The sequence below is a fragment of the Tachyglossus aculeatus genome, chromosome 9 (assembly GCF_015852505.1).
Source record: "Tachyglossus aculeatus isolate mTacAcu1 chromosome 9, mTacAcu1.pri, whole genome shotgun sequence".
Classification (NCBI taxonomy): domain Eukaryota; kingdom Metazoa; phylum Chordata; class Mammalia; order Monotremata; family Tachyglossidae; genus Tachyglossus; species Tachyglossus aculeatus.
The window spans coordinates 58,158,622-58,167,454 of record NC_052074.1 but is presented as its reverse complement, the minus strand read 5'-3'; the positions used below and the strand labels follow the sequence as shown (position 1 = coordinate 58,167,454).

Here is an 8,833-nt window from a genome sequence, read left to right as displayed (position 1 = left end):
CTTGGGAAGTACAAATTGGCAACATATAGAGACAGTCCCTACCCAACAGTGGGCTCACAGTCTAAAAGGGGAACAAATGTTCTCCAGTCCTTAACCTATCAAATGTGTAATGCATCCCTTTGAAAATTTAAAGATAAACAGCATGGCCTACTGGGTAGAGCAGTTATGTTGCCAGCTTGTACTTCCCAAGCGCTTAGTACAGTGCTCTGCACACAGTAAGCACTCAATAAATACGATTGATTGATTGATTGATAGAGCAGGGGCCCGGGAGTCAGAAAGACCTGGGTTCGAGTCCCGAACTGTCACGTATCAAACAATCAATCAGTCGTATTTATTGAGCGCTGGGTGCAGAGCCCTTGGGAAAGTACAATATAACAGACACACTCCCTGCCCACAATGAGCACTTCTCTACTGTGTGACCTTGGGCAAGTCACTTCCCTCTCCATCCCCCCGCCTTACCTCCTTCCCTCCCCCACAGCACCTGTATATATGTATATATGTTCGTATGTATTTATTACTTTATTTATTTATTTTACTTGTACATATCTATTCTATTTATTTTATTTTGTTAATATGTTTTGTTCTCTGTCTCCCCCTTCTAGACTGTGAGCCCACTGTTGGGTAGGGACCGTCTCTATATGTTGCCAACTTGTACTTCCCAAGTGCTTAGTACAGTGCTGTGCACACAGTAAGTGCTCAGTAAATACGATTGATTGATTTGCCTCAGTTACATCAACTGTAAAATAGGGATTAAGGCTATGAGCCCCAGGTGGGACTTGGACTGTGTCCAACGTGATTATCTTGGATCTTTCCCAGTACTGTATACAGTACCTGACACATAGTAAGCACTTAACAAATACCATTTTTTAAAAAAAGATACTGTTGAACGGGACGGCTGCCTCTTCGGCCATCACATTCTTAGACACTAGGGTACGGGTCTGGGATGGGGAAGATAAAGATACATGGTTGTTGGCAGAAAAGGCATTTGAGTTGTTTCCTGTAGTGGTGATGAGTTCATCATTAGTAGCAGCAGCTGCAGAGCAGTGAAATCATCATTATCACCGTCAGTGTCTTTTGAATTCCAACTGGGTGTTCAGCATCTTATTAGGTGCTTGGAGACAGACAAGAAATGTAGACTCAAAATAATAATAACAGTGGTATTTGCAAGGGCTTGCTATGTGCCAGGCACTTTCCTAAGCTCCGGGGTGGATACAAGTAAATCCGGTTGGTCATAGTCCCTGACCCACATGGGGCTCACAGTTTCAATCCCTGTTTTACAGATGAGGTAACTGAGGCACAGAGAAATAAAGTGATTCTCCCAATGTCACACAGCAGACAAGTGGCAGAGTTGGAATTAGAACCCAGGCCCCGGCTCTATCCACTAGGCCACATTGCTTCCCCCGAAGGTGAAGATACGGTGTAAGCATGCCTACTCTCTAACGGGAAAGACAAGCAAATAGAGATTGAGTATATAAAGCTGATTTTAATTGTTGAAAACACCACTGACACTGAGGTTTACTTATGGCTTCCCTCAGGGCTGGATTAACTCAGGGGCTCAAGGGGCTGAAGCCCAGGGCGTGGGCTGAGATGGTGGTAATCCCACAAATATCCCACAGTATGACATCCAACTCTCCAAACTGCCACCACCGCATCCCCCACCACCTCAAAAAGCCACCCTCAAGCATAGTTGGGTGGCACCTGCTTTTCCCGGCAAGAACACCCCCTTCCCAGGGTGGAACTGTGTCCCTTCCTGCAGCCTGTTGCAAGGGGCAATCCTAACATGTGTTTGGCAGTTGGACCATCCCGTGGTAGGACAGGAGGATGTGGGGGCTGGGAGGGACAGGCCTGGGGAATAAATGGTATTTATTTACTGTGTGCCGAACATGGTACTAGGTACTTGGGAGAGTATACAATCCAACAGAATTAGCGGTCATGTTCCCTGCCCACAACGAGCTTACAGTCTAGAGGGGACGAGGGCAGTGGGAAAAGGAGGGGATTAAAATCTTTGGGGAGGAGACGATGGAGCCCACCAGTTGGCCGCCCCCATCCAACCCGAGAGGTCACGTCACCTACGGGTGCCCCCCAGAGCAAGCCAACGCCATGTGTTCGGCTGGGCTCAACTGGGCAGGTCTCACATCAGCAGCGACACCTGCCTCTCCATCGGCAACCTTGCCTGCAGTTTTCCTTGCCACAGTCTGTTCCCTAGAGGTCTCTGGTCCAGGCAGAACTGTTGCCCATGAGAGCAACTAAGCCAGAAACCTGAAGGGAATGAGTGGCAGCAGCCACAGCAGAACAGGCCTAGGCAGGGCATTGGAGGAGAGGAAGGCCTGATTCCATTCTCTCTATTCATCATCCGAGACTGCCTCTTCTGGGAAATATCGAGGAATGTCTTTCCTGACCATCTCTAAGGACAGGAATGAAGATGCTGAGACTAAAACAGCTTCCGTTATGTGAGGGGAACGTGTCTTCCGTTTCTCTTGTACTTTCTCGAGCATTTAGCCCAGTGCTTTACACTCAGGTGGTACTTAGTTTAATTATGGAAAAGCAGCATGGCATAATGGATAGAGCACAGGCCTGGGAATCAGAAGATCATGGGTTCTAATCCCAATCCCCCACTTGTCTCTTGCGTGATCTTGGGCAAATCACTTCACTTCTCCTAAGCCTCAGTTACCTCATCTGTACAATGGGGATTGAGAATGTGAACCCTAACGTGGGACAGGGACTGTGTCCATCCGATTTGCTTGTATCCACCCCAGTGCTTAGTAAAGTGCCTGGCACATAGTAGGTGCTTAACAAATTCCATAATTATTTTTATTACTGAGATGCCATGAGTCTATAGGCCAGGGCACCTAAATTGGATATCACTGTGTCTCTAGGGCTTCAGGAAATCCATCCCTATGGACTGTTTCCCTTTCTCGTACTCCTAAATTTCCCTACACTGGCCACAGAAACAGAGTTAAAGTTCCAGGGTTTCACCTGCTTTTGCTTTTGGCAAAAGGGCAAAAAGTGCCATTTATGCCACAGAGCAGTGCAGCTTGGTGTTGTTTCATTTGGTAACCAGCAAGGAGGACGGAACGGCTTCCCGGAGTATTGTTGGCAACAAAGACCGGGAGAGGCATGGAGAATGGCAGAGAGGCATAAAGTTTCACTAATTGTTTTAGGAATTTGGTTCTGCCCTTGTCTCACCTCTCTCATCCAACCCACATGTTCAGTCTGTCACCAAATCCTGTCAGTTCTGCCATCACAACATCTCTAGGATTTGCCCCTTCCTCTCCAGATACACTGCTACCGTGCTAATCCAAGCATCGATCATATTCATTCAATCGTATTTATTGAGCGCTTACTGTGTGCAGAGCACTGTACTAAGCACTTGGGAAATACAAGTTGGCAACATATAGAGACGGTCCCTGCCCAACCACCGGCTCACAGTCTAGAAGAGTGGGCTCATAGTCTAGAATCCCACCTTAAGTAACACATCAGCCTCCTCGCTGATCTCCCTGCCTTCTGTCCATCCCCCCACCAGTCTATACCTCCCTGTGTTGCCCTGGCCATTTTTCTCAAAAATATTTAGTCCACATCCACATCCCCCCTCTTGGAAACCTCCAGTGGTTGCCTTATCCACCTCCTCATTAAGGAAAATGTCCTTACCATCAGCTTTAAGGCACTCAATCAGTTCTTCCCCTCCTACCTTACCTCGCTGACCTCCTGCTGCAACTCGGCCCTTGAACTCATCTGTCTCACCACCAACACCTTGCTCCCTGGCCTGGAACCCTTTCCCGATTCATATCCGACAGACCGTCACTCTCCCCATCTTCACAGCCTTACTAAATCATACCTTTTCCAAGAGGATGCACTCCACAGCTTCCTCACCAGAAATGGGTGAGGGTTCTCTGGGATAGTAGCCAAAGGCCTAACCTCAGAGGCTCCTGGACTCTATTCCTTCCCAGGATTTCATTTTCCGTGGAACCAGACTCAGGATTTTTGATTATTTGTGATTGAGGATTTTGACTGTTTTGTTTCGTTTGGTCAAAACGGCCTGTGATGAGATTAAGAGTGTAATCTGCCTACGTTCAAGACCTGGGGTCATTTTAATGGCATGATACAATCACTCCAGAAAGCAGGCTGGTGGTTCAAGAGATCAGTGACTTTTCTGGATGTGCTGGTTCTATTTTTTCATTGCCCAAGACAGACAACAATGCATCGAGCAATTAAAACATTACGAATTATGTTAGCAGGAAAGTGCCAAACCGCACCTTTAAAGCACTATTAGAGGGAATTTAAAAATACATGTCATATCGACATAGCAAAACCACAAGTCTGATGACAAGATTGAACAAAGAAAAGTATAACACAAATCTAATCCCAGTTCTGCCACTTGCCTGCTGTGTGACCTCGGGCAAGCCACTTAAATGTTCTGTGCCTCAGTTTCCTCATCTGTAAACTAGGTATTCAATCCCCATTCTCCCTCCTACTTAGACTGTGAGCCCCATATGGAACAGGGCCTGACTTATTTTATTAAAAGGAAGAAGCATTTCTTGGGCCACCTCAGCAAGCAGGTGGCCATCTCTGTATTCCTTTAATTCACTGGTTTACTCATTCTTTGCTTGCTTCCATTTTTATCACTCATATCTATGCTTTTATTCCTGTTCCCATTGTATTTTTATAATTTGTGGCTGACTGTCTTCCCCTCTTAGATTGTAAACTCCTTGAGGGATTGTGCTTTCTATTTCTGTTGTCTGCTCCCAAGTGCTTAGATCAGTGTTCTTTACGTGGTGAGTGCTCCAGAATGACATTGATTGAAGAAATGCCATTATTGATCATCGTTATATCTTTAACTTTTACATATCTGCTTTTTAATGTCTTTATAACAACTTTTTGGACAGTGATTTTGAGGACACCACCATCTTTTACCACTTCAGTATATGCTGTCAGTGGTTTCTTTTGTCTCTGAACTTTAGCTTTAAACACCCAAAATCTGTTTTCAGATCTCTGAGCTGGGCATTTATTTCATAGGCAGGAAATTGTGAGGAAGATGGGAGTTCATACCAGGCACCATCTACTTCTCAAGCAGATCCAAGCTCCCTAGCCTAACTGAATCATTATTTTTTTCCTTTTGCCCTCAAGCACTGGGATTAATTTATTCCTGGACAAGATACTTACCTGACAGGGGAGATAACATGATCACGTAGGTGGTTTTCCCAGGGTGGGAAACTCGACTGTAGAATTTGTGGTAGTGGGTGAGTGTGTTCGTGCCCTCCCATAATATTGTGTTTAGAAGATAAGAATTTATTCCTTGAGTTTTCAGTGGTGCTTTTGTTGGAGAGGTTGATTAGTCAGTGGGTTTCCTTTCTCTGTGTGTGTGTGGAGGGAAAAAAGGGAGGGGGGAGCTTGCATGATGCCACTTGTCCTCTGTGTGACCTTGGGCAAGTCACTTAACTTCTCTTTGCCTCATTTACCTTATCTATAAAATGGGGATTAAGACTGTGAGCCCCATGTGGCACATGGATGGTGTCCAACTTCATTAGCTTATATCTACTGCAATGCTTAGTACAGTGCCTGGCACATAGTAAGCAGTTAACAGATATCATTTAAAAAATAAAAACAGTTGAGGCTATTTTATGAAACTGGAGTTCATGGACTTCATGTTTCTGGGTCAAACCTGGCAGTAGTTTCTGGTTGAAGAAGCAAAATGACCGAGTGGAAAGAGTACAGACCTGAGAGTCAAAGGACCTGGGTTCTAATCCCAGCTTTGCCACTTGCTTGCTCTGTGGCCTTGGGCAAGTCATTTAACTTCTCTGTACCTGTTTGCTCTTCTGTAAAATGGGAGTGCAATCAATACCTGTTCTCTTTTCTACTTAGACTGTGAGACCCATGTGGGACAGGGCCTCTGTGAGACCGGATTAACTTGTATCTACCCAGAGCGTTGAACAATCCTTGACACATAGTAAGCACTTAATAAATACAACAATAATAATGTTCCAAGTACACATGCAGAACAGTCTCCCTGAGGACTGATATGCTTTATTCCCTTTAGAGCTCCTTTCTAGAATGTCAAAATACCTTTTCAGATATGAGTTTGCAGTGAAGTTGATCATTCTTTGACATCACTCTTGCTGTACAACACGATACATTATGAGCCTTCTGAAGTAACCACACTAATGAAGGGCTCCCTTTATTCATCCCTCCACCCAGCCCCACACCATTTATGTACATATCTGTGATTTATTTATTTATATTAATGTCTGCCTCCCCCTCTAGACGGTATGCTTGTTGTGGGCAGGGACTGTGTCTTTTTATTGTTATATTGTACTCTCCCAAGCGCTTAGTACAGTGCTTTGCACCCAATAAGCACTCAGTAAGTATTATTGATTGAATGAATGAATGGGAACAGTTTTGCAAATAGGCAGTATGGCAGATAATTCAAAATGGGATTGGGGACTTGGTCCCCAGATGGAAGTGAAATAAGGCAGACTGTGAAATGGGAAGAACCAGCCTTGGACCTTCAGAGATTTTCTCTTTTAGGCTTTGGGGATCACCCCAAAGGGACAGATCAGATAAACAGCAGATATGCAACTAGTAAAAGCTTGAAACACCCTGCCATGAATAATCCACGAAGATGTAATCCACTCACAGATAATCAAATGTTGAGTTTAGATTGTGAGGATTACTCTCCAAATGTCAATTTCCTACCCATTTAAGGACAGCCTGAATTTAAGGGCCTATATAGTTTTCTAATAACTCTCACAGGACCATTTTCTCCACCACATAATAATCATGGTATTCGTTAACCTCTTCCCATGTGCCAAGCACTGTACTAAGCACTGGGGTAGATACAAAATAATCAAGTCCCACACGGGGCTCACAGTCTGAGGAAGAAGAACAGGTATTGAATGCCCATTCTGCAAATGAGGGAACCAAGGCCTAGAGAAATGAAGCGACTTGCCAAAGATCACACAACAGGTAAGTGACGAAGCCAGGATTAGATCCCGGGTCCTCTGACTTTCAGGGCTGTGCACTTTCACCCAGGCCATGCTGCTTCACCACTTGAGAGATGCCAGAGTTTTCCTGGATAAGGATTAACGTAAAGAATCCCCGAGAATTTACCACAGACCTCACGATGATTCCTGTCTCACTGCAATAAATCCAGTGATTTCACAAAACTACTGCAAATAACTGTTTAGTGCTTCCTGTTGTTATTGGGCACCATTCAAACTAGAAATGCCATTCCGTATTTAGTCGACACACTCTGAGGCACAAGTATAGAATGGCCTACTTATAGCATGAGTGTCAGAGTAAGCACGGAGACACATTGGCCCAAATCGATACCCGGCTTTAGATAAATAAAGAAAGGGGCTGGTGGAATTAGTGCAGTAATTTACTGGTTGACAGTGAACGCACTGGAAACTCAGCAGATGGTTCTTTGATAATGGTGGTTGCCTGCAGGAATGGCAAAACTATTGCTACATCGCTTTCATCATCTTCTACAATGTCATCGATACCATTCATCAAGCACCTAGTCTGTCCAGAGCACTGGCCTAGGTGCTTGGTGAGCCCGTCTGTCGATGACAATCTAAGAGCTAAATGATCAGGGATGATTTGTTTAACTCAATCTTCCCCATAGAGTTTTTTTTCCAACCTGCAGTTAGACCATCTTCACCCAAAGCATTTTGATTTAAAGACCAGTGATTTTTTTTCTACAAAATGTTCCCGAAACTGAGAGAAATAATAGTAGTAATTATTATGGCATTTGTTAAGCATTTAAAATGTGCCATCCCCATTGCCAAAGTTCTGATAAATGGGAGTCCTCTTCTAAATCTTTTGCAAAGATAAGCAGCATGGCCTAGTGGGTAGAGTATGGGCCTGGGAGTAGGAAGGACCTGGGTTCTAATCGTGTCTCCTCCACTTGTCTGCTGTGTGACCTTGGGCAAATCACTTCATGTCTGGGTGTCTCAGCTACCTCATCTGTAAAATGGGGATTAAGATTGTGAACCCCACATGGGACATGAACGGTGTCCAACCTGATTATCTTGTATCTACCCCAGGACTTGGTACAGTGCCTAGCTCATAGGAGGTGCTTAACAAATACCACTTTAAAAAAAAAGTCAAACTCTTGAATAGAAAGAACATTTTCAACCCTGAGCAGGACTCAGTGTCTGTTTAAAATTGCTGATGCTTTTAGCTCCTCCATGTCTCTAGGGATCCTTCTTCCCTCGCCAGTCCACATTCTGTATTCAGTTCACTCCAAGAACTGGATCATGTTTTTTCTCTGATAATTAAGCCAGGCAATGCAAGATTTTATATTACAATTAAACCAGGAAATGTAAGTTTTATATCCCTCCAAATTGATTTATTGACACGTTTTCAGCTATTTACAAGTAATTTCGGCTTCTACTCTGTATTCTCAGCTCTCTGATTCAGCCATTATGCTGCAGAAAATCTAACTTTTAAAAGTGCATTTTTATTGCCCTTACTAATAGAAGTACTTTTAGCGTTTAATAATGATGATATTTAAGTGCAAAACTGTGCTGAATGCTGGGGTAGATGTAGGATAATCAGATTGAACACAGCCCCTGACCCACATGTGGCTCACAGTCTTGGAGGAAGGAGAACAGGCATTTTACATCCATTGTACAAATGAAGAAACTGGGACATAGAGAAGTTAAGTGACTTGCAAAAGGTCACACAGAAGATAGGACGCAGAGCTAAGACTTGATCCCAGGACGCCTTACTCCCAAACCCATGTTCTTTCCACTGCACTGCTCCCCACACCACTTTAGGTGAGTTTTCTGGCTGTTACCAGGACTTGTCTCTGGTTAGAAAGAGTTACAGAAAC

At 44.3% G+C, this 8,833-nt stretch overlaps 1 pseudogene; it reads left to right on the top strand.

Annotated features, from left to right (window-relative positions):
- Nucleotides 1-5,152: 5,152 nt before the first annotated feature.
- Nucleotides 5,153-5,260, top strand: LOC119932778 (annotated as a pseudogene).
- Nucleotides 5,261-8,833: the final 3,573 nt, after the last annotated feature.